The 25,726-nt window shown below is 43.4% G+C and overlaps 1 protein-coding gene across 4 annotated transcripts in view; it reads right to left on the bottom strand.

Annotated features, from left to right (window-relative positions):
• LOC127432000 (disks large-associated protein 1-like) overlaps positions 1-25,726 on the bottom strand; it is a 195,432-nt gene that overhangs the window by 116,331 nt on the left and 53,375 nt on the right. For 3 of the 4 annotated variants that reach the window (XM_051682716.1, XM_051682714.1, XM_051682718.1), the window contains one exon: positions 6,370-6,454. The gene's annotated coding sequence lies outside the window, so the exon portion shown is untranslated. Of the gene's footprint in view, positions 1-6,369; positions 6,455-10,308; positions 10,409-25,726 lie in introns of all 4 variants that reach the window. The other variant, XM_051682715.1, reaches the window with a different exon arrangement.

Genomic DNA, 25,726 nt, shown 5'->3' with positions numbered 1-25,726 from the left:
AGGCTAGCCCAGCCGAGGCCTGTTTTCCTCTCTTTTCTCCCCAAAAAGAGTGGAATTTGTCAACCAACTGGGAGCCATAAGTGTCTACATCGGGGAGTGTCCCTGCCAAGGGGAAGACACTGCGGAGACCACACCCCACCCAAAAAGAGGGGGGGTGGATTTTGAGTGGAATGCGTCACATAGTCTTACCGAGTTTCTACAAAGCATGGCGACCGGGGGCAGAGGGGCCTCTGCCCAAGGAAGATGCAGTTTACCAACAGGGAAACGATTTTGCGGAAGATATCACATGGGGTAGCCTTCGAGGAACCAGCACATGTGGAGCACCTACCTCAGTACAGGGTCTCATTAGTGCATGTACTGGGCCGACAGCGAGTTTCTCTGCAAACTCAACTGCCAGAGGGCTAAGGAGGAAAGTCATCCAGGGATCACAGTCTGTGAACACGACTGGGAGTCAAGAGCGCACGTCTTCACCTCAAGGGAGGGGAAAGGCACTATGCGCAAGCAGTACACCCGGCCAGCTGTCCCAGAACTTACCTGCTTATGCCTGCCAATACACGGGACGAGACCGGCTCAACCCGGAGATTGTAGAACCTCGCAAAGGTGTTGGGTGCTGCCCAGCCCGCTGCTCTGCAGATGTCTGCCAAAGAGGTGCCACTGGCCAGGGCCCAGGAGGTCGCCACACTCCTGGTAGAGTGGGCACATAACCCCGCAGGGGGTGGCACATCCTGAGCCTGATATGCCATCGCGATGGCGTCAATGACCCAGTGGGCAATCCTCTGTTTGGAGACAGCGCTTCCTTGCCGCTGTCCACCAAAGCAGACAAAGAGCTGTTTGGAGCTTCTAAAGCTCTGCATGCGATCCAAATAGATATGTAAAGCTCGCACCAGACACAGCAACACCAAGGCTGGGTCTGCCTCCTCCTGGGGCAGTGCTTGCAGGTTCACCACCTGATCCCTAAAAGGGGTCGTGGGAACCTTGGGCACATAGCCCGGTTGGGGTCTCAGGATCACGTGAGAGTAACCCGGACCGAACTCCAGGCACGATTCGCTGATAGAGAACACCTGCATGTCCCCTACCCTCTTGATGGAAGTGAGCGCAGTCAGGAGGGCAGTCTTCAAAGAGAGTGCCTTAAGCTCAGCTGACTCCAAGGGCTCAAAGGGAGCTCCCCATAGACCCCGAAGGACTACAGAGAGGACCCACGAGGGGACGAGGCGCGGTCTGGAGGGATTCAACCTCCTAGTGCCTCTCAGGAACCTGATGATCAAGTCGTGCTTCCCCAAGTACTTCCCATATACTGCATCGTGATGAGCCGAAATAGCAGCTACGTACACCTTCAAGGTGGAGGGGGACAGCTGCCCCTCCAGCCTCTCCTGCAGGAAGGAAAGCACTGATCCGACTGCGCATCTCTGGGGGTCTTCGCGTCGGGAAGAACACCACTTAGTGAACAGATGCCACTTTAAGGCATACAGGCACCTCGTAGAGGGAGCCCTAGCCTGAGTGATCGTGTCTAGGCCACTTAGGTCTTCCGCGTCCTGTCCAAGGGCCAGACGTGGAGATTCCAGAGGTCTGGCCGCGGGTGCCAGATGGTGCCCCATCCCTGAAAGAAGGTCCTTCCTCAGGGGAATTCACCGGGGGGTGGGGGGGGGGTCTGTCGCGAGGAGCATGAGATCTGAGCACCACATCTGGGTGGGCCAGTAGGGTGCTACTAGGATGATCTGCTCCTTGTCCTCCCTGACCTTGCACAGGGTCTGTGCAAGTAGGCTCACTGGGGGAAATGTGTATTTGCATAGTCCAGGGGGCCAGCTGTGTGCCAGCGCATCTATACCGAGGGGTGCCTCGTTCAGGGCGTACCAAAGCGGGCAGTGGTAGGATTCCCAGGAAGCAAACCGAATCGACTCTAAATCAGCTGGACCACCTGAGGGTGGAGGCTCCACTCTCCCCTGAGGGTAACCTGATGTGACAGCATGTCCGCTGCGGTGTTGAGGTTGCCATGTGAGTGGCTCATAGCGACTTGAGGCACTGCTGACTCCAGAGGAGGAGACGGCGGGCAGTTGTGACATGCAACGGGAGCATAGACCACCTTGATGGTTGATGTACGCTACCGTCTCTGTGTTGTCCGTCCGGACGAACACGTGCTTGCCCTGGATCAATGGCCAGAACCTCCACAGGGTGAGCAGTACTGCCAACAACTCTAGGTAGTTGATGTGCCAATGCAGCCGCGGGCCAGCCCAGGAGATGGCGGCTGTGTGCCCATTGCATACAGCGCCCCAGCCCGTCTTGAAGGCATCTGTTGTAACCAAGACACGCCTGGAGACCTGCTCTAGGGGAACCCCTGCCCGTAGAAAGGCAAGGCCGGTCCTCCACCAGTGGATGGAGTGGTCTGTCGACCAGCTCCAGAGAAGTGGGTCTCCTCGCCCCTGGGTCGCCAGTCTCGGGGGCGCTTCAAAGCCGTTCTCGGGTTCTTAGCGGCCGGCCACGAGACAGGTGGTGTCTGTTTTCTGCGGAGGGCTCCACGCCAGAGCCAGGCCACGGGGCGGGCTGCAGTGGAGCCGGTGTTGTTGCTGCAGGAGGACGCCCTTGGCGACGAGCAGACAGGGTGCGGGGTCTTCAGCCGCGCCGGGGCAGGATATGTTGTAAGGCCTCCGTCTGCTTTCTGGGAAATGGGGGCATCAAGGAACCGTGGCCGTCAGAAGCGGAGAGATAACGACCGCAACCAGGAATAACACACAAACGGAAAGGCATCTTTAAAAAGACGTTTCGTGTGTGCCACTCTTTTTGTGAATGAAAATATACTCTTTTAGAATATACTCTCTTATTTTCGCTCTGCCAAAGCGCCCAGGGGCATTCTCTGCACTCCACGGGTGCAGAGGGGGAGAAGCCACTGAAATGCGCCATAAATCCAGTAGTTTTGAGGTGCATCTTTGGAGGGAACTGAATTCAGTGCACTGAATACAACCGCTCAGCTCTGAAGAGAAAATCTTTATATATATATATATATATATATATATATATATATATATAATGTATGTATGTATGTATATATTGTTTTTTGCCTTGTAAGTCTGTAGGAGTGTGTATTTTCAGCACATTTAGGTCTGCAGTCCTCAAATGATCAAATCCTTGGGCACAGCAGCTGCTCTGCCACAACATGAGTTTCAGAGGCAGTGCTAAAACTGCTATGGGGACTCTGTGCATGTGGTGTTTGTGTGCACCCAGATGGGGTATAGAGAAAAAAAAAAGTTGTACCACAATCTACAGCACTTATCAATTTCAGGAAAATTAATGATCACGGATACAGGAACATCAGCTCTGGAAAACCTCAATGTTTAATAGCTGTACAACAAACTATTTTAATTAATATTATTCCAGCTGTAATATTTGTATGATGTAAGATGTTTATGGAAAAACACAATTTACCATCTGGAATCTATCGAGACTGTTGATAGTGTACAGTTTATGTAACAAATCAATTTTACCAGGTTTCAGAATTCTCTTCTTTATTACCTCCCACTCTCTAAACAAGCAGCACTATCAAAAAAGTACCATGGAAATATTGTGTTTTTTGAACAACAGAATCAGCTTTATTGCCAGGTATGCTTACATATACAAGGAATTTGTCTTTGTGACAGGAGCTTCCAGTGCACAACAAATACAGCAACAAGACAGAGAAAATCATAATAAATTATAAAAAAATAAAATAAAATAAATGAGTAAAATAAAGTATATATAGAATACATAATAAGAAAATATATATATGTGTATATATATATATATATATATATATATGTATATATATATATATATATATATATACAAATATATATACATATACATACAAATATACATATAAATATATATATATATATATATATATATATATATATATATATATATATATATATATATATATATACACATATACACACATACATACAGATATATATATATACATACACACATACGTAGTGCAAATTTAAATACAAATCTGTTATATGCAGTGCAAGGGAATGTAATGGCAGAAGAGGTAGGATGTGTTGGATTAATATAAAAAGACTAAACTGTGAATTGCACATGATTATTGCTCAATGGGGCAGTTTTAACTGTTCATGAGATGGATAGCCTGAGGGAAAAAACTGTTCCTGTGCTCTGAAGCGTCAGCCAGAAGGCAACAGTTCAAAAAGGTAGTGGGCAGGGTGAGTGGGGTCCAGAGTGATTTTTCCAGCCTTTTTCCTCATTCTGGAAGTGTACAGTTCTTGAAGGGAGGGCAGGGGGCAACCAATAATCCTCTCAGCAGTCTGAACTGTCCTTTTTAGTCTTCTGATGTCTGATTTCATAGCTGAACCAAACCAAACAGTTATAGAAGTGCAAAGGACAGACTCAGTGACTGCTGAGTAGAACTGTATCAGCAGTGCCTGTGGCAGATTGAACTTCCTCAACTGGCGAAGGAAGTACAACCTCTGCTGGGCCTTTTTCACAATGGAGTCAATGTGGGTCTCCCACTTCAGGTCCTGTGAGATGGTAGTGCCCAGGAACCTGAATGACTCCACTGCTGCCACAGTGCTGTTTAGAATGGTGTGGAGGGTCAGTGTTGGGGTGTTCCTCCTAAAGTCCATAATCATCTCCACTGTTTTGAGCGTGTTCAGCTCCAGGTTGTTTTGACTGCACCAGACAGTCAGCTGTTCAACCTCCCTTCTGTATGCAGATTCATTGTCATCTTGGATGAGGCCGATGACAGTGGTGTCATCTGCAAACTTCAGGAGCTTGACAGAGGGGTCCTTGGTGATGCAGTCATTTGTGTGCAGGGAGAAGAGTAGTGGGGAGAGCACACATCCCTGGGGGCACCAGTGCTGATTGTACAGCTGCTGGAAGTGAATTTCCCCTATCTCACAAGCTGCTGCCTGTCCATCAGAAAGCTGGTAATCCACTGACAGATAGATGTGGGAACAGAGTGTTGGTGTAATTTAGTCCGGAATATAGCTGGGATGATGGTGATGAAAGCTGAACTGAAATCCACAAAAAGGATCCTTGCACATGTCCCCAGTCTGTCCAGATGTTGCAGGATATGATGCAATCCCATGCTGACTGCATCCTTCACATAACTGTTTGCTCGATAAGCAAATTGAAGGGGATCTAGAAAGGGTCCAGTGATGTCCTTCAGGTGGGCCAACACCAGTCTCTTAAATTATTTCATGACCACAGACATCAGGGCAATGGGTCTGTAGTCATTAAGTCCTGTGATTTTTGGTTTCTTTGGGACAGGAATGATGACTGAGCGTTTGAAGCAGCATGGGACTTCACACTGCTCCAGTGATCTATTGAAGATCAGTGTGAAGATGGGGGCCAGCTGGTTAACACAGGATCTATGACACGCGGGTGAAACGCCATCTGGCCCTGTGCTTTCCTTGTCTTTAATTTTCAGAAGACACAGCACACCTCTTCTTCACAGATCTTAAGTGCAGCTTGAGTAGCAGAAGGGGTGAGGAGGGGGGTGCAGGAGGTGTTGGTGTTTGTGTGAAGTGAAGGTCAGAGCGGGTGTGGGGTGTGAGATTGGAAATTTCAAATCTACAGTAGAACACATTCAAGTCGTCAGCCAGTTGTTGGTCCCCTACAGTGTTGGGGGTAGGAGTCTTGTAGTCAGTAAGTTGTTTTAGGACACTCCACACTGATGCAGGGTCATAAGCTGAAAACTTGTTTTTGGGGTGTGAGATTGTTTTTGTTCCATGTCTGTGATCTGATCAGCCAGCTGTTGCAGCGCTGCATTCACGCACGCATGTGGCAGGATATAAACACTCACCAGAATAAACGAGGAAAACTCCCGTGGCAAGTAGAAAGGCTTACAGTTAATAAAGAGTGCTTCCAAATTAGGATAGCACAACATGTACTTTAGTAGTACCATAATATTCTTAGAGGTACATTGGACTACCATGTAACCACAATATTTCATGAATATGGTAATAATTTAATAACATGATGTTATCATATGTCACCATTACCGTACCATGGTACCACCACAGTACAGAAGGTTAAAGGATATTCAACCAAAAAAAAAACATAGAGACATAATTTATTGGATCATGAAACTTGGTCTCTAACGGTGGTTGGAGGGGAGGAAAAACTGAAAAATAAGAGGGCTTGGTGACGTCAGATGAAAAGGAAAGTCATTTCAGATGTGTAGCAAGTTATTTCAGTTTGAGTAAAGACTACAAAGACATTATTATTTTTTTTTTTTTTACTTTGGAATAACGTGCACTGGGGAATTGTTCACAACAAGACCAAGAACATGTAACATGGAAGAACATGGAAGTACATATTGTGAATTTGATTTGAGGGTCCTACTTCTGTCGGTTGAATGCTTTCTCACAAACTTACCTGCTTTATTCTCTCTTTTTACTCAACCTGTTCCTCCCCATGTTTATTTCCTTCCTCTCGTCCTCCATGCAGGATATTTGCCTCACTGCAAAAGGAAAACACAAAGAAAGGGTAAAATACATGAAATCTTAGGCAAAACAACACCCAGCATCTGCCAAGTGGCTACAAGCATTATTTCAAAGTTATTCTGAGGGCAAACCAGCACCGTTTCAGAATAATACACACACACCTTAACAATTCCATGATTTATGAGGCCCTGTCTGGCTTCTAAGGACCTTATTGTAAAGATATGTGCATGTATGTGTGACTGTATGCATTTGTGTATGAAATTTTATTGCTCAGAAGTTAAGCTTTTAAAGCTTGGGAGAATTATTAGAGATCGCAACTGTGTTAAGTATCAACTCAGATGTTTCTTCAAAAATGTCTTAGAAGAAATACAGTACATAATTTAACTTAAGTAGCTTTGAACATTTAAGCAATCCTAAATATTTTAGCTATTTAAGCAGTTTGATGCTCTATTAATTCATGTAGTATTCATGTTTGTGTGTGAGTGGAGCAGCAGGCTGTCTGTGGGCTCGACTTGCACACTGAGAAAATCAAAGCAACAAACTGACAGTTCAGCTTTCAAATGCTCTCGCCAGGGACAGAAGTGAGGGGTAAAAACATGAAAGCGAAATACAGACAGAAATAGAGGGGCACACTATCCAAAGAAGAGCTAGTGTGAACCTTTCACTTTACGCCTATCGGAAGCCCTTAAAAGTCATTGGTTCTTGAGCTTTAGTTCTAGACTAAGTACACATGATTCTAGTTTCTGGTATATGCTTGGGCTACAGTATGTTAAGACAGGCAACAAAAATATATATATTGATTTTTAGTGCATCTGATTCAAATCTGACTGCATAGTTTTCTAGTCTAAACAGCACAATTTTTTTTTCTTTTTTAAATAAATAAACTAAAACTAAAACAAAACACACACACAAAGCACAAAATCCATTGTTCTCAAACCAAACACAAATCATATCCATATGAGGTATGAAAGCTGATTAAAATGCAACTTTTTGGAAGTCTGAATGGAAATGTTTTATTTATATTTTTATTTATTTATTTTTTTTATTCGGGACATGACATTTATGTGAAATCATACACATTGTGTAATATTGTCTGGAGCTCTGGCTGAATACACACAATTTTTCTCACTCTTTCCTCATATTGTTACAGTATGTTCACTATGTAGTGAATGTGAATGAGTAAATGAGTCAGCGGTTTTGGACACAGCCACTCCATATGTACTTGTTGAGCATTTAATTTCAAAACAATTGGCATTAATATGGAGTTGGAAAAACATTGGGACATTGTGAATAGAATTTTTGGATCTTTAATTTACCTGTTTCATATGCAGCTAATCCTTATATATCCTGAAGAGTCATACAGAACTCGGTAAGGCAAAATTCAGGAGAACGCATAAATCAAGATTCAAATGAACATTATTTCATAAATATGTAACTACATTTGACAGCAGCTGTGGGTGGTGGAAGTTTAAATATAACTTTGTTGCAAAGATGATGTAATGTCAACAAACCCTAAAACGACATTCAAAATTATGATTTAAACAACTTTACAGCTCAAATAATACATGAGTTTTAACAGAAGAATAAGTGCTTTTATAAAATTATAAGCTTCACATTTCTGCCTTCAAACACTCATTGTAAATGGCACTGTAACCTCAGTTTTTGCTTTTTTAAAGAAAAGGAGGGATGAGTCAAAGTTGTTTTTGTGGTAATCAGCATTATGCCACAAATGCTGTCGATTGAGCTTAACTTGTTTAGAACCCAGAATATTCCATTAAAGAACTGATTAACTTAATTATTTGTTTTTTTCCAGCACTACATGAGAGAGAGAGGATGGTTTAGTTGAGCACGTTTGCTTACTACCTTAGCTCCATTGCAGCGTTCGCAATACAAACAAGACAAATGTAGCATTTTGTGATGCTCTGTCGCTACTCATTGGAAAATGTAGCTGGTTACTGAAAAAGCTACACTCTTGAGAAAATAGTTGAGCTTTTGTCACACTACTGAATAATTATTAAGCTGGCAGCATCACTACTTTTAGTTAACTACTCCCCAACAATGGTTTGATCAATTTCATCTATTTATCTGTCTGTCTGTCTGTCTATCTGTTCGTCCATCTGTCTCTAATCTCCTGTTCTGTCTCTCCTTGTTCCTTTCATTCTTACTACCCTTTGTCCCTGCTGTTGGAAGAGATTTCAATTTCACGCTCAGCTGGGACACATCATACACTGCAGCTTCACACCTTCCCATTAGCATGCTGTGGGCTCCCACCTACAAGTCCAGTCAAAATCAGCAGCACATGGTATGCATGGAAAATTAAACACCTATTTATATGCATATAGCTATTATACTCACTAGGCAGCTGATAATGTCCCACAAATGTGGTTATAGATAAACGCTTGATAGCCTAAATATTGCAGAAATTTTATTAATTCTTACAATTTATTAAAGTGTGAAAATGTGTAAGGAAAATACACACAGTTCACATAATGAGTAAGAGGAATACAGAAAAGAGAAGTACTGTGCTCCTAAACATAAACTAAGAAAAAAAGGAAAAGAGCAGGAAGGATGGTGAAATAATTGTCAAAAAGAGAGATTCAATCCACATGATGTCCGTGCTATACAGTACAGTATGTGAGATAAGGATTATGCATCATATCATGTATGTTATAGGCTACCAGTACAAAGGTCCCCAGATGGCATTATATTTACAAAAGATTTTCAAAGTGTACCTCTGTGCATGTACTGTACATTTGGAATAATATTTATAAATTAGTTATACTATATATTGGTTGGACTCATATTGCCCACAAACCTGTGCACTACACAAGGAGACTGGATAGTATCAGTTCTCTGATGCAGAACTAGGTCACAATTTTTTTATATTGTATAATGTCCCAATAATGGTGTACTGGCATACGTTACCATCACCAGCAGAGTACAAACTTTTCGTACTTAGCAGGAGTATGTAAATTGCGATATACCCATAATCTAGAGTTGGTAATTTAATGGTACAGCACTTTTTTGGTTATTAAGGCAATAAAACAACAGTTAAAGCTCAAGTAGATTCTTGATATTCTCAAAATTCCTTAAAGCTGCACTACGAAACTTTGGGCTCTCTGTTGAAATCTGTGGTTGAAAACTAAAATTGCAAGTAACTTGCCGAGAAAGTCAATTGTGTTTCTGCACTGCTCTTCTGTGTGGATGAATCTTGTGGTTTGAGTTTACCTTTGACTGTGATCATTACTTGGAGATATTTGCCTGCAGAGCCAGACTCATAACGTGCTATTTTCATGTTGATGTTTTTTGTCATTAACAGTTTTTATTAAAAAATTAAAATTAAAATAAAATAAAAATTATATTCAAGCTAAAACAAACAGCACGAGTACACAGAATCAACTTTTATCAGTTTACCCTGAGTAAAATCTGAGTGCTCAACCTCACAGATAAAATTCTGAACCCTCGACCAAAACTCTTGAATCTTATTGTCCCCATCCTCCAACTGGCATTGCTAGCAAGTAGGTGTGTCTGTAAGGTCAAGCCAATACAATCTACAGGGAGTCCAATAAAAATGATGCAGAATCTTAAATTGAACGAGGCACACCCTTGCATCCCTAGACATAGACATGACATTTTTTTAAATCCTACCCCATTCTCCATCTTACAGTACTAAATTCAAGTCTCTCTCCCATAACTTCTTAAGAGATGTTAAAACTCCATCCCATAGACTCTGAATTAGCCAGGAATAGTACGCTGAAGCTTCATGACCTTTTCTAAAAGCAGCAAGCACCCTCTCAAGAGTGTCTGCCGCTTTAGGGGGCTATGTACTACACCCAAAGTGGTACAGAGTAGATGGTACAGCTGTAAGTACCTGAAGAATTGAGATCTGGGAATCCCAAACCGCTGTATTAGATTTTCAAAGGATCTCAACGCTCCATCTTCATACAGGTCACCCAGCGTAGCAATCCATTCTGTCCAGCAGAAAGGGAACTTGTTAATGCACAAATACTTGCGGCAACATTCAGGTAAATGTCAGAATTGAACATGCAGGAAACTTTTGTCCACACTAAATGTATCTGTGAGATAACGGGATGTGTCTTTACTTCTCCAGGCAGCTTGGAAGAAAGACTTTGCAATGGCAAGATGGGGCAAGGACCTCCTGTTCAATAAAGAGCCAGGGAGGGGCTCTCTCAGGTGGAAGCAACCAATGTGCCAAATGTCTGAGACCAAAAGCATAATAGTAAAACTAAATATTGGGGAGACCTAACCCACCTTTGTCAATCGGCCTATGTAACTTACTGGAATGCAACCAAGGGCGTTCACCATTCCAAAAAAAAGATTTAGCTATACTATCTAATTATTTAAAATAAAAGAGGGGATCTTCAATGAGGAGAGACTGTAGTAGGTAGTTGAATTTTGGAATACAATTCATTTTTATAACATTAACTTTCCCAGTCATAGATAAATGTAGTGAAGCCCACCTGTCCACATCACTTGAAAACCTTTTTATTAAAGGGTCAAAATGAACTCTAACTAATTCACTCATATTTGCTGGAAATAAAATGCCCAAATACTTAATGTCCTGCTTGGGGCACTGGAAGGCACCCAGTTGACAGGGCAATACGCTGTCAGAGCCAAAGCTTCGGATTTAGACAAGTTCACTCTGTATCCTGAGAATTTAGAAAAGAAATTAATAATTCTGTGGAGGCAAGGCATAGATCTAGTAGGGTTGGAGACAAATAATAAAATATCATCTGCATAAAGCAAAAGCTTATGCACCACACCTCCCGCCACCACCCCTGGGAAATCATCATCCTTTCTTATCACGGCTGCTAATGGTTCCAGGGCAAGACAGAACAATAAGGGGGAAAGAGGGCAACCCCGCCGGGTGCCCCTATCCAGAATAAAATAATCTGAAATTAATCCATTCGTTTGAACCGCCACTACCGGGTGTCTATAAAGTAATTTATTCCAGCCAATAAAAGTATTCCCAAACCCGTACATTTCCAGAATCTTAAAAAGATAATCCCATTCTACCATTTCAAATGCCTTTTCGGCGTCAAGTGAGATGGCAGCGACCGGAGTCTGATCATTCGCCACTGACCATATGATATTGATGAAACGCCTAATGTTATCAGAAGAGCTACGTCCCTGAATAAACCACAACTGATCTATATGTATAAGAGATGTCATAACTTTACTTAATCGGTTAGCCAAAATTTTTGACAATATTTTAACATCTAGCTGGATCAGGGAAATTGGACGTTAACTCTTACACTCACTTGGATCTTTGTCCTTTTTAAGAATCAGACTGATCTGGGCTTGCGTCATGGTTGGTGGAAACTTACCATTCTTTAATGATTCCATACAAACTTCTAGCAAAAGTGGAGCCAGTTCTGTAGCATAAGATCTAAAAAATTCAGCGGCAAAGCCATCTGGCCCCGGAGCCTTGCCTGTAGGCAGGGCCTTAATCTGTTTTATATATCTAGCCAGAAGCTTTCCTGCCTTGTCCCCCAACTCAAAGTATGACTGTCTTGCCCTGAATAACCAAAACGCCACCTTCCGTGACAAAATAGTATTATATCTGTATTTCAAACGGGTCAATTCCCTGAGGCCATTAGACGACATTTGGCGCTTCAGCTCTGCCTTGGTACTTTTAATATTCCCTTCCAATTCCACTTGTGCTTTGGATTTTTTGGTGAATGAGGCATACTGTATGATCCGGCCCTTAAGAACCACCTTAAATGCCTCACAAGCCATGCCCACAGAGGATACTAATGACCAGTTGGTCTCCATATAGACATTGATTTCAGCCTTTAGCATTTTTTGGAATTCAGGATTTTGCAAAAGGGATACATTAAAGTGCCAACTATATGATTTCCTTTTCTCCATATGTGGCAACACCTCTAAACACTAAAATGTTTCCAATTGAACAATCAGTAACAGAAGGAATGAGGGACTTAGATAACAAAAAAAAAAATCTATTCGAGTCAATCTAATGGACTGATGAAAAAAATGTATAGTCCCTCCCAGATGGGTTCAAAAGTCTCCAAATATCTGTAAGACCAAAATTTTTACACATCCTGTGAAGCGTCAATGTTGCTCTACTGGGCTTGCACACTTTTGCTTCACTATGATCAAGGACTGAGTCCATCAAAAGATTAAAGTTTCCTCCCAATATTATATCATGAGGGGTGCCAGTGGCTTGCAACATCCCTTCAAGATCTATAAAAAAGCCCTGATCATCAATGTTATGTGCGTAAATATTAGCAAAAATCAACCTTTGCCCCTGAATTTCAGCTAAAACAATAATGACTCTTCCTAATTTATCTTTAATCTGTTTGAGACATTTGAATTGTAGATGTTTACTTATCAGCGTAATGACTCCCCTGCTCTTACCTGAGCCAGCACTAAAGAAAACATGTCCACCCCATATCCTCCCAAAATATGCAGCCTCCTGCAGGGAAAGGTGCATTTAAAAAAAAAAAAACGTGTGCATTAACCCCGCGCATGACAGCGCCAACTGGCGTCCATCCCTCCGAACTGAAACAGTACATGCACGCCTACAAGAACCCTCGCAACAGCCTTGCCGTCAGAATGCTCAAGTCTAGTGTTTCTATACAAATTTTGATAGATAATCTATAAAACAAACTCCAGCCAATAGGCGGAATAAACACAAAGAGCGTGTAGATTCATCCATAGAACTGTCCTGAAGGTGTGTTACTCTACAAATTAAACTCCAGCCGATAGGCGGAACCAGCACAAAAAGCATGCAGACTCCTCAAACAGTCAAGCAAATGTTCAGTGAGCCGGTTCACTCGGCTGCAACATGAGTGCGAACAAATGACTTACTCCAATGACTTGCAAGAAATACTCCACGAAACAAACTCCAGCCAATAGGCGGAATAAGCACAAAGAGCATGTAGATTCATCCATAGAACTGTCCTGAAGGTGTGTTTCGCTACAAAATAAACTCCAGCCGATTGGCAGAACCAGCAACAAAAGTGAGCAGATTCCCCAAACAGTCAAGCAAATGTTCAGTGAGCCGGTCCACTCGACGTGAGTGCAACAAGATGACTTACTCACTCCATTGACTTTATGAAGGACATCGCTTGCTGTGGGCATGTGAATGTTTTATGGCCATCCTTAGAATCTATTCTCAAGTTGGCCGGGAATATCAGTGCAAAAGCGACATTCCATTGATGTAAATGTTTCTTGCATTCCTTAAATCGATCACGTTTCTCTCTTATTGAATTCGCAAAGTCTGGGAACAAGAAAATGCTGTGGTTCTTCCAAGAAAGCCTTCCTTTACTCCTCGCCTCACGTAGCACAAGATCTTTATCAGAAGATCTCAGAAATTTGGCCAGAATTGATCGGGGCCTGTCTCCCTCCGCGGATCGCCGAGTAGGAACCCTGTGAGCTCGCTCGATTTCCAGCTTATGGCTTGCTATGTTGAGCAGATTGGAAAGAGCCCATCCAAGAACTTCAACATATCCTGTCCTTCTGCACCCTCAGGAACTGCAATAATTTGGACGTTATTCTGCCAGCTACGGTTCTCCATGTCTTCCAACTTCTCCTAGACATGCTCCAAATCCCCCTTGGTCGCTAGTGGATTAGCAGATAATTCCCTCTCTGATGACTCCAGGTAATCGATCCGTTTCTCGACATCCCCCACTCTTGTAACCACATCAGTGAACTTCGTCTCCATGGCAGTGATCGATCGATGTATCACAGCAAGATCCTCCAAGTCAGCAACGACCTTTGTCAGCATTGCCGACATGTTCAGCATCTCTCACCGCATTTCCTGCATCTCCCAACTAAATTGACTCCCAGGCTTGTGACCTGCTCGGGGGCGTCAGCTTGAGCATGTAAGTGTCTTTTAATGTCTCCATAGCCGTGGATTTTGAATACTTTGACATATTGTCCTCCTAGAACAGTTATGCAACAGAGTGTATCGAATCTCACCGGTTTATGTCATTAAAAGTATTAAAACCAGCAAAGTGCGCAAAGCTCGCCGTTCACACGTCCGATCCCCACATGGCGTCACGTGACTCCCCTTTTCATGTTGATATTAATTTATTTGTTTTAAACATTTATGACATTCTTTGAGGAAGATACTAAATAGCACTCTTATTTACATATTTTAATATGATTAATAAAGTATTTGTAACACTTTATTTTGATGGTCCCAAATAGATATTTAACTGACTATAAGTGACTTATCAACTGGCTTGCTATAGCTAGTAAACAGTGTTTCAACAAACATTCAGTAGACTTTCAATAGACTGTATAACAGCAGCAAAATTTCAGTTTATCGACTGACTTGCTATAGGTAGTAAACAGTGTTTCAACAAACATTCAGTAGACTTTCAGTAGCCTGTATAAAGATCTTTATTAATGACCTTTTAATGAACTGATGTTCTCAACAATAATGTAAGTAGGTCATTAATAGAGATCTATATACAGGCTAGTGAAAGTCTACTGAATGTTTGTTGAAACACTGTTTACTAGCTATAACAAGCCAGTTGATAAGTCACTTATAGTCAGTTAAATATCTATTTGGGACCATCAAAATAAAGTGTTACCAAAGTATTTTATCCACTAAACATGAATGTGTGTATTGTACGGCACATATCAATTTAAGATATCAATTTAAGAGGGGAAACTTGTGATATGGCTGATATGAGTTCAATTTAAGACCTTTAATTATTTTTATATGACAATATACAACCTGTGGAACATTAGGAAATCACAATGCTTCGAAGGCAACCTGTTTCGTCACCATCGGCGCTTCCAGACAGTTTAAAATGTTTCACTGACTTGACTACCCATTTGTTCTTCAACAGGTAGTAAGATGACCAGCCGCCTGACATCTCTATGAAGGACTGTGGCTGGGATCCTCTTTTTTTGCCCATCAGATGTTCGATGGTTTGTCTTTGCTTTCAGGGGCATTGTTACAGGAACAAGGTAGCTCAGGAAGGTTCTGACATAGACGTTCCTGATGATTCCTTTGCTGTCTGGGTTGGTACTGATCATTCTGCCAAGCTTGATTTGCCCCCTGAGAGCGTTCTGATCGGCTAACCAGACAATGTCCCCAATTGCAACATTCCTGTGTGCGATATACTATTTGCTCCTTAAAACAAGTTGGGACCTACGAGCTGGCTCCAGCATCTCCAGAACATTGTTTGAAGGCGTTAAAATGGGTAGCTGGAAAAGTCAAATGTCTTGACATCCCCCCAGCAGTAGAGCATTGGGTGTTACGTAATGGACGCAATCTTCTCAGCTCTGCACCCTGGCGTCGATTGGGCGCACGTTAACGAAACCCGGCTTATCTTTGGTCGTGTTGAACACTCTCGCTGCAGTGTTCGAGAATACATTTCGGCATTGTTGTGCCAAGTCTGGTGGAAGTTTGTTGAGGAAGTTCTCTTGATCTTGAGTATATTTCTTCCTGCCTTTGTCTTCTTCTGGACCAAGCCTGCTCTTCTTCTGAACAGTGCTGCTTTTCTTTGACTCAGCATTTGGGCACAAATATTAGTGATGCTCAGGAGAGCGCTCTTTCTTACAGTCTTAGGTCAAGCACACTTTGTCCGTGACGGATGTCAGTGTTTTAACGGAGAGGTTTGTGTCATCTCTGCAAAACACACTGCTCGGATGTTTTTTTTTCTTTTCTTTTTTCCGGTGCTGTTCCACAGATTGCGCTGATTGGTTGAGAAACCATCTTTGTTTTGTATTAATTCTCGAATAGTTCGCATTGCTAGGCTTTTTAATATTGATGAACTATTATATTTTAGATTTTAATGAATTAATTGTCCAGGACTGTTCCAGTTTGACTTGACAATATTATAAACAACTTGAGATAAGCATACATTCATAGGGAACTACCTATAGAGGCTTTTAGATGCTATTTTAAATTGTCCACTCTGTTTAAAAACACTATCTGCTAAAAAGGTAAATGGAAAGTGATACAACAACTTGTGCATTTCTGCAACTGGGGTAAAATAAATCAGAAAACAGCAGCACACACACACTTAGGGAACCTCAAACCTGCAGCAATGTTATAAAATACTCAGAAGTCATGAATATTAGTAAACATGTTACAGTAACTTTACCAAAAAATGAAACCTATGAATCACTTTGCATCGGTAAACATAACATTTCACGAGTAATGATCACATTAAAGCATGACAACCAATATAAGCTTCAACAACCCTACCAGAAAACATATCCAAGCATTATAGCAACTTTGGCAAACAGTTAACAATTAAACATCCATCCTGTCCCGAACTGCAACTGACTGAACAGCCATAGCTTGGAGGATTACAATAGTGATTGGGGTAAGACAAGGACAGGGTTTTGAACACAGATTATTGCTTATGTACTCACTCAATAATGGACTTTTGTTCATTTTAACCAAACAAAATCTTCCGTAGTGCACCTTTAAAAGTTTTTTATTTATAGCCAATATGGCAGTACCCCTTGGACCTACACTGACACTTAGTGGTTTGGATGCAGAACGCAAATGCAATAGTTGTCCGTTACCACTGGCATTGTAGAAATACACCATTCAAATTTAGCCATTGTTAATTCAGTCTGTGAATGAAAGTGTTTACTGGGGGGTTACTGATAAAAAATAAGCAGCATTTGAGTGGTCATGTGATCTTAACTTGGCAGCCCCCACTAGGTGGCCTAGCTCTCAAAATAAAACAAAAATAAAACAGATTTTATTAGGCTGCTTATATGACTGGAGTCTTCATCTCATACAACAGCACATTATATACAAAACCATTTCTAAAGTACTGATAATTTATTTAGGTTTTTATTATTATTATTATTGAGGAGAGATAACTGATTGCTCCATTAATATTCTCTTTTTCCTCTGGGCCAATCAGGATGCACCATAAATTCTGATTAGTAGCAATACAGAATGTGCATTTAAAATTACTGATCCCCAAACACATAAACATTTTCATGTAACGTAATTTTTGTCACTTTAATATCAGTCTCTCATTACCAAATCAGATGGTAAAATTTATGATATCCCCAAATCCATTTTCCATGTACCCTCACCTTGACCCCCACAAGTTCGGAACCGAATGGACTCTTGATTAATCTGCATTTAATGAGGACTGAGAATGAACTTTAGCATAGCTCTCAGACCAAAGTGAAGATTGAGTTTCATTGGGCATGTGTTACGGAGACAGTCTTGTCTGAAGGGGTGTCCACTGCATTAGTGACCCTTACAACTCTTTTATAAAAACTCATTCTTATGCCATGACACTGCCACACTCATTCATATTCACAAGCTACTCATAAATTATGCTTTGTTATGAAAAAAAAAAGATAACAAAAAATAGAAATCTGACTGCAGAGAAAATGACTGTGACCTGTGCAAAACATACAGAAAGAGAGAAGGGGATAGAAAGAGAGAGAGAGAAGAATGGCATGATGGGATATAAAAAGAAACGTTATCTGAAATCTACAGTCCTGTGGCGTTATCTGTCTTCACAATTAAGCTGAAAGCTTAAGTTGTCTGCTTTAACATGCATCAGCACACCCAACCTCTGCATTATAACAGAAACACTGGACTACAATGCATGCTCATGTAATTCTACCACAGCAATTTGGTGCAGTCTTAAAGTCTGTAGGAAGGGTACTAAAGGTACATAAAGGTTCTTCAACAGAGTTCAACTTTTTTTTTTTTCATTTTGTTACATGAAGGTCACATTGAAACTGACTTGGTCATTTTATTTTATTTTTTTACCATGCCTTATCATTTATTTATGCTATTTTTCAATGCCTTTTCTTTATAGATTTTGTAACCCATGTCCCAGACATTCAATCTTTAAGAAATATCCCGTGTTCAACACCAGTTAAGTTCAACCGACAGCATTTAAGGCATAATGTTGATTACCACAAAAAATAGCAAGAGGACGCAAACATTATGTGTTAACAAGATTTTAGTGTGGTAAAAATGACTTACTAAACTTATCTGTGTTATTTTATATCTACTATTACAACTTTGTTGTCATGCCGAAGTAACAGCGGTAAACTCTGTAATCTGGAAAATGCTGTAACGGCGGTAAATCCCTGATGTTATCAAACCAAAATTATGTTAACACGTATAATGTTATAATTATGTTGTGTGGCTATACTTTTGAAACTGTATTTGAATGTTTATAGACTGGCCCCATTCACTTCCATTCATAACTGCGTTACTGTTACCACAATTTTTAAATAAACAAGGGACAAGTCAAAAATATTTTCTGTGGTAATCAGCATTGTGCCACAAATGTTGTTGACTAAGCTTAGCTTGTATTGAACCTGGAATATCCATTGAACCCTTTAAGCTATGAAGGTGTTTGTAATAGATCTCTTGCTGGGTTGTGAAGGTGGAAGCAGGGGCCAGGTAAACAGTCGATGTGAGACTTTTATTAACAGCACTTTTCAGTCTAACACACACAGGTCTGCTTTTCAGCATAACAAAATGAACACACACGTGACCACGGATGCGTGCATCGCTCTCTCTCTCTCCTCCGGCAGTCTGGACTGCCCTTATTTCTCTCTCCAGCTCTCACTGCAACATAAAACAGCTGTTAGAGATAATTTCCCACAGGTGTCAATCCTTACCACTCTTCCTCTCCCGGCCTCGCTCTCCACAGACATCGCTTGGCCACGGCTCCATCTCCATATATCGCCATCGGCTGACTCAGGCCAGGGAGACGTCCAGCCTGTAACCCACTCCCCCCATTTCTGGAGAGGAAATCCGCGACAGCCATCGGCCTGTGGACCACATTGAACTTAAAAGGCTGGAGAGCCAGATACCAATGGGTGATCCACTCATTGGCATCCTTCATGCGATGGAGCGAGGCATGGTCCGAACAGAGGGTTAAAGCATGCCCTAACAGATAGTAGCAGAGGGTGAGGACCGCCCACTTGTTGGCCAAACACTCCTCAATCCTGCTGTACCTAGTCTCCCTCAGCAAAAGCTTTTGACTAATGTACAGTGTGGGGTGCTCTTCCCCCTTCACCATCTGGGACAGTACCGCTCCCAACCCCCTGTTCGACGCATCCGTCTGCAAGATAAAATGGAGAGAGAAGTCAGGAGAGTGCAATAACGGCCCGACGCAAAGTGCAGCTTTCACCCGCATGAACACCTGCTGACACGGCTCCGTCCACTGGATCGGATCTGGTGCCCCCTTTTTAGTCAGATCAGTCAGCAGGCTGGTGATGGTCGAATAGTCAGGCACAAACCTATGATAATAGCCAGCCAGCCCCAGGAAATGTCTCACCTCCTTTTTGGTTTTGGGCAGGCTGCAATCGCTCCACACTTATCAATTTGGGGCCGCACCTGCCCATGTCCCAAGTTGTAGCTCAGATACCATACTTCCACCCACCCAATTGCACATTTCTTTGGGTTTGACATGAGTCCCGCCCATCTCAACGACCTCAGGACAGCCCTCGGATGCCGCAGGTGCCGCTACCAATCATAACCTTAAATAATAATGTCATCTAGATAGGCAGCAGCATAAGCAGCATGCAGTCTGAGGAATCTGCCCATGAGCCGCTGAAACGTAGTCGGGGCCCCGAACAAACTGAACGGAAGGGTCACAAAATGGTGTAAACTGAACGGTGTGGAAAATGTAATTTTTTCATGGGACATGGGAGTTAAGGGGATCTGCCAATATCCCTTTGTCAAATCCAGTGTCGAATAAAAGCGAGCCATGCCTAACTGATTAAGCAGTTCATCAATTCAAGGCATCGGGTATGCATCAAATTTAGTCACTGCATTGACTTTTCTATAATCCACACAGAACCAGACCGAGCCGTCGCTCTTAGGAACCAGAACCACCGGGCTGGCCCTGTCACTGCGGGATTCTTCTATTACCCCAATATCTAGCATGGCCTTCAATTTGTCCCATGTCATTTCTTTTTATGTGTTCGGTTAATCAGTAGGGACGACTGCATACCACTACCCCAGGGTCATTTCAATATGGTGCTCTATGAGATTTTTACGACCAGGTAGAGGCAAGAACACGTCGGAGAACTCTCCTTGCAACCTGGCAACCTCCGTGACTTGGGACAGTGAGAGGTGGTCTCCACAAGTAACTGGGGTGACTCAATCGGTGGCTTTTAAGTTCACCTCCAGCCCAAGCTGCTCCCTCTCCAGAACCACCATCACCAAAGTCACGGGAACTGCCTCTCTCCAATTGTTTAAGAGGTTAAGTGGTAAATCTGATGTGTTCTACCTCTATCCATTAGTTTCACCTCATAATCGATTTCCCCAACTCGCCATGTGACCTCAAAGGGCCCTTGCCACTTTGCAAGTAATTTAGAGCTCGATGTGGGGAGCAATACAAGGACTTTATCTCCCAGTGTAAATTCCCATAGTCGAGTGCCCCTATTATACAGTCGGCATTGACGTTCTTGAGGCTAAAGCAAATTCTCCTGTCTTTGTTGCCCCAGTGTGTGGAGTTTTGCTCTCAGGTCAAGAAGTATTCAATTTCATTTTTGCTGTTTGAAGGTCCCTCCTCCCAATTTTCCCTTAAAACATCAAGCATGCCGTGCGGCCGACGCCCATAGAGTAAATAAAATGGTAAAAATGGTGATAAATGGTGGAGGCTTACAGGATCTCTCGCACTGCAAATAATAGGGGCTCAAGCCACTTGTCCCAGTTCTGAGCGTCATCGTGCTCGAACTTCCGAATCATGTTCTTTAGGGTCTGATTAAATCATTCGAACAAGCCGTCTGTTTTGGGGTGGTAAACGTTAGTGCAAATCGATTTAATCCCCAATAATTTGTACAGTTTGCGTAGTGTGGGTAACATGAACGTAGCGCCCTGATCAGTGAGGATTTCTTTCGGAATCCCCACTCGGGAAATAATTCTGAAGAGTGCCTCCACAACACTTGCAGTGGCACTGCTTCCGCATATCGCGTTGCGTAGTCCACCAGAACCAACACAGCGATGCCCACATGCCGTCCGTTCTAATGGCCCAACGAGGTCCATACCAATTCTTTCGAAGGGGACCTCTATCAATGGAAGGGGGCACAATGGCGCTTTTGAGGTGGCCGGCGGATTCACCAGCTGACATTCACGGCATGCCGCACACCAACTGTGAACATCCCTGTGAATGCCCGGCCAATAGAAATGGGCCATTAGATGGTTCAGTGTTTTTTCCTGCCCTATGTGACCTGCCATCGGATTATAATGAGCTGTCTGGAATAACATTTCCAGACAGCTCTTCGGTACTAACAATTGGGTTGTATCTTCCTTTGTCTGAGTGTCCTGCGTCACTTGATACAACCGATCCTTAATAATTGAAAAATACAGGTATGAGAGTGCAATGTCTGGCTGGAAGCATTGACTATCAGTCACTTTCACTTGGTCGAAGGTGTGCCTAAGGGTCTCGTCTCGTGTTTGCTCCAGAGGGGAATCCCCTGCAGGGAATCCTCTAAGGGCTGGGAAAGCCGAAACTTCCCCCTCCCTTGTGTCCTCCTGATGCAGAGCTGATGTAGACGGCCCTGGCACCGCCTCCCCAGCCAGCGAATCGCAAATCACACACCGAAACACTTTGTTTCAGGACCCATCCACACATATTCCCCTCAATAAAGTTGTAAATGCCAGCCAATTCGTACCCAAAATTAGTGGATGGGAGAGGCGGGGACTAACCACAGCCTCTACACTATAATTTTGTCCCCGAAATTGAATGATGACTGTAACTAAAGGGTCATTTTGAATATCCCTGTGCACACACCTTACCTTCACCCGCCGGCTTGTATCCAAAGCCTCGGATTGAACCAAGCCTTGGTGAATGGAGGTTTGGTTACAACCTGAATCCCCAAAGGCTTGGTATGCACCCCCCTTAATACACGCAGGTATCCAGTATGCTCCCGCTTGATCGGGGGCGGCCTGTGGCGCTCAGGGATCCGAACCAATGTTTCCACCTCCATGGTGGGGCATCTGTCCTTGAAGTGCCCAGGTCCCCTGCAGCTCCAGCAGACTGGCCCAAACTACACGCCCACACCCACGGCAGCGGATTCACCAGCCTGTGGGGGAGAGCGGAGAGAGATGGGGGAACCGGCGGGTTGAAAGGTTCCCGGGACTGGGGAACCGGTTTTGGGGTCATAATTCCCCGTTTCTGGGGAATAGGAACAGGACAGGGAGAAGGGGAAGGGGAGGGAGGAGAGTGAGAGAGAGAGAGAGAAGAGGAGGGCTCGTCGGCCCCCGGATACACCGCCATAAGGTCCTCAGCCAGTTGGACCGCCTCATCCAGCGATGTAGGATGGTGACACTGGACCCACTCTGCCATTCCTTTCAGTAGTCGGGTGATAAATTGTTCCAGTACCACCAGATCGAGTACCTCCTCGGCATAGCAATCTTCAGCCACCAAAACCAAGTTTTCAGCTAACGACCCTACATCAGTGTGGAGTGGCATGAAACAACTTACAAATTACAGGACTCCTGCACCCAACCCTGTGGTGGACCAACAACTGGCTGACGACCTGAATGTGTTCTACTGTAGATTTGAAAGGCCAATCTCACACCCCACACCCACTCTGACCTTCACTTCACACAAACACCAACACCTCCTGCAACCCTCCTCCTCCCCCCTCCTGCTACTCAACCTGCACTTAAGATCTGTGAAGAAGAGGTGTCCCATGGCTTCCGAAAACAAAAGATAAGGAAAGCACAGGGCCCAGACTGCGTTTCACCCGCGTGTCTTAGATCCTGTGCTAACAAGCTGGACCCCATCTTCACACTGATTTTCAATATACAGTGCATCCGGAAAGTATTCACAGTGCTTCACTTTTTCCACATTTTGTTATGTACAGCCTTATTCCAAAATTAAATTCATTATTTTCCTCAAAATTCTACAAACAATACCCCATTATGACAACGTGAAAGAAGTTTGTTTGAAATCTTTGCAAATTTATTAAAAATAAAAAATGAAAAAAAAAAATCACATGTACATAAGTATTCACAGCCTTTACTCCATACTTTATTGAAGCACCTCTGGCACCAATTACAGCCTCAAGTCTTTTTTGAGTATGATGCTACAAGCTTGGCACACCTATTTTTGGGCAGTTTCTCCCATTCTTCTTTGCAGGACCTCTCAAGCTCCATCAGGTTGGATGGGGAGCGTCGGTGCACAGCCATTTTCAGATCTCTCCAGAGATGTTCAATTGGGTTCAAGTCTGGGCTCTGGCTGGGCCACTCAAGGACATTCACAGAGTTGTCCCGTAGCCACTCCTTTGTTATCTTGGCTGTGTGCTTAGGGTCTTTGTCCTGTTGGAAGATGAACCTTCGCCCCTGTCTGAGGTCCAGAGTGCTCTGGAGCAGGTTTTCATCAAGGATGTCTCTGTACATTGCTGCATTCATCTTTCCCTCGATCCTGACTAGTCTCCCAGTTCCTGCCACTGAAAAACATCCCCACAGCATGATGCTGCCACCACCATGCTTCACTGTAGGGATGGTATTGGCCAAGTGATGAGCGGTGCCTGGTTTCCTCCAGACATGACGCTTGCCATTCAGGTCAAAGAGTTCAATCTTTGTTTCATCAGACCAGAGAATTTTGTTTCTCATGGTCTGAGAGTCCTCCAGGCGGGCTGTCATGTGCCTTTTACTGAGGAGTGGCTTCCGTCTGGCCACTCTACCATACAGGCCTGATTGGTGGAGTGCTGCAGAGATGGTTGTTCTTCTAGAAGGTTCTCCTCTCTCCACAGAGAAATGCTGGAGCTCTGTCAGAGTGACCATTGGGTTCTTGGTCACCTCCCTGACTAAGGCCCTTCTCCCCCGATCGCTCAGTTTGGCCGGGCGGCCAGCTCTATGAAGAGTCCTGGTGGTTCCAAACTTCTTCCATTTACGGATGATGGAGGCCACTGTGCTCATTGGGACCTTCAATGCTGCAGAAATTTTTCTGTACCCTTCCCCAGATCTGTGCCTCAATACAATCCTGTCTCGGAGGTCTACAGACAATTCCTTGGACTTCATGGCTTGGTTTGTGCTCTGACATGCACTGTTAACTGTGGGACCTTATGTAGACAGGTGTGTGCCTTTCCAAATCATGTCCAATCAACTGAATTTACCACAGGTGGACTCCAATCAAGTTGTAGAAACATTTCAAGAATGATCAGTGGAAACAGGATGCACCTGAGCTCAATTTTGAGTGTCATGGCAAAGGCTGTGAATACTTATGTACATGTGATTTTTTTCGTTTTTTATTTTTAATAAATTTGCAAAGATTTCAAACAAACTTCTTTCATGTTGTCATTATGGGGTATTGTTTGTAGAATTTTGAGGAAAATAATGAATTTAATCCATTTTGGAATAAGGCTGTAACATAACAAAATATGGAAAAAGTGAAGCGCTGTGAATACTTTCCGGATGCACTGTATCACTGGAGCAGTGTGAAGTCCCATGCTGCTTCAAATGCTCAATCATCATTCCTGTCCCAAAGAAACCAAAAATCACAGGACTTAATGACTACAGACCTGTCGCCCTGACATCCGTGGTCATGAAATTATTTGAGAGACTGGTGTTGGCCCACCTGAAGAACATCACTGGACCCTTTCTAGTTCCCTTTCAATTTGCTTAGCGAGCAAACAGGTCTGTGGAGGATGCAGTCAACATGGGATTGCATCATATCCTGCAACATCTGGACAGACCAGGGACATATGCAAGGATCCTTTTTGTGGACTTCAGTTTGGCTTTCAACACCATCATCCCAGCTATACTCCAGACTAAACTACACCAGCTCTCTGTTCCCATGTCTGTCTGTCAGTGGATTACCAGCTTTCTGACGGACAGGCAGCAGCTTGTGAGACAGGGAAAACTCACTTCCAGCACCTGTACAATCAGCACTGGTGCCCCCCAGGGATGTGTTCTCTCCCCACTACTCTTCTCCCTCTACACCAATGACTGCATCGCCAAGTACCCCTCTGTCAAGCCCCTGAATTTTGCAGACAACACCAATGTCATCGGCCTCATCTGAGATGACGATGAGTCTGCAAACAGAAGGGAGGTTAAACAGCTGACTGTCTGGTGCAGTCAAAACAACCTGGAGCTGAACATGCTCAAAACGGTGGAGATGATTGTGGACTTTAGGAGGAACCCCCCAACACTGACCCCCCTCACCATTCTAAACAGCACTGTGGCAGCAGTGGAGTCATTCAGGTTCCTGGGCACTACCATACCACAGGACATAAATAGGAGACCCACATTGACTCCATTGTGAAAAAGGCCCAGCAGAGGTTGTACTTCCTTCACCAGTTGAGGAAGTTCAATCTGCCAC

The sequence above is a fragment of the Myxocyprinus asiaticus genome, chromosome 41 (genome assembly GCF_019703515.2).
Source record: "Myxocyprinus asiaticus isolate MX2 ecotype Aquarium Trade chromosome 41, UBuf_Myxa_2, whole genome shotgun sequence".
Taxonomy (NCBI): domain Eukaryota; kingdom Metazoa; phylum Chordata; class Actinopteri; order Cypriniformes; family Catostomidae; genus Myxocyprinus; species Myxocyprinus asiaticus.
Note: the sequence above shows the minus strand (reverse complement) of the source record. Positions and strands in the feature narration are given on the sequence as shown.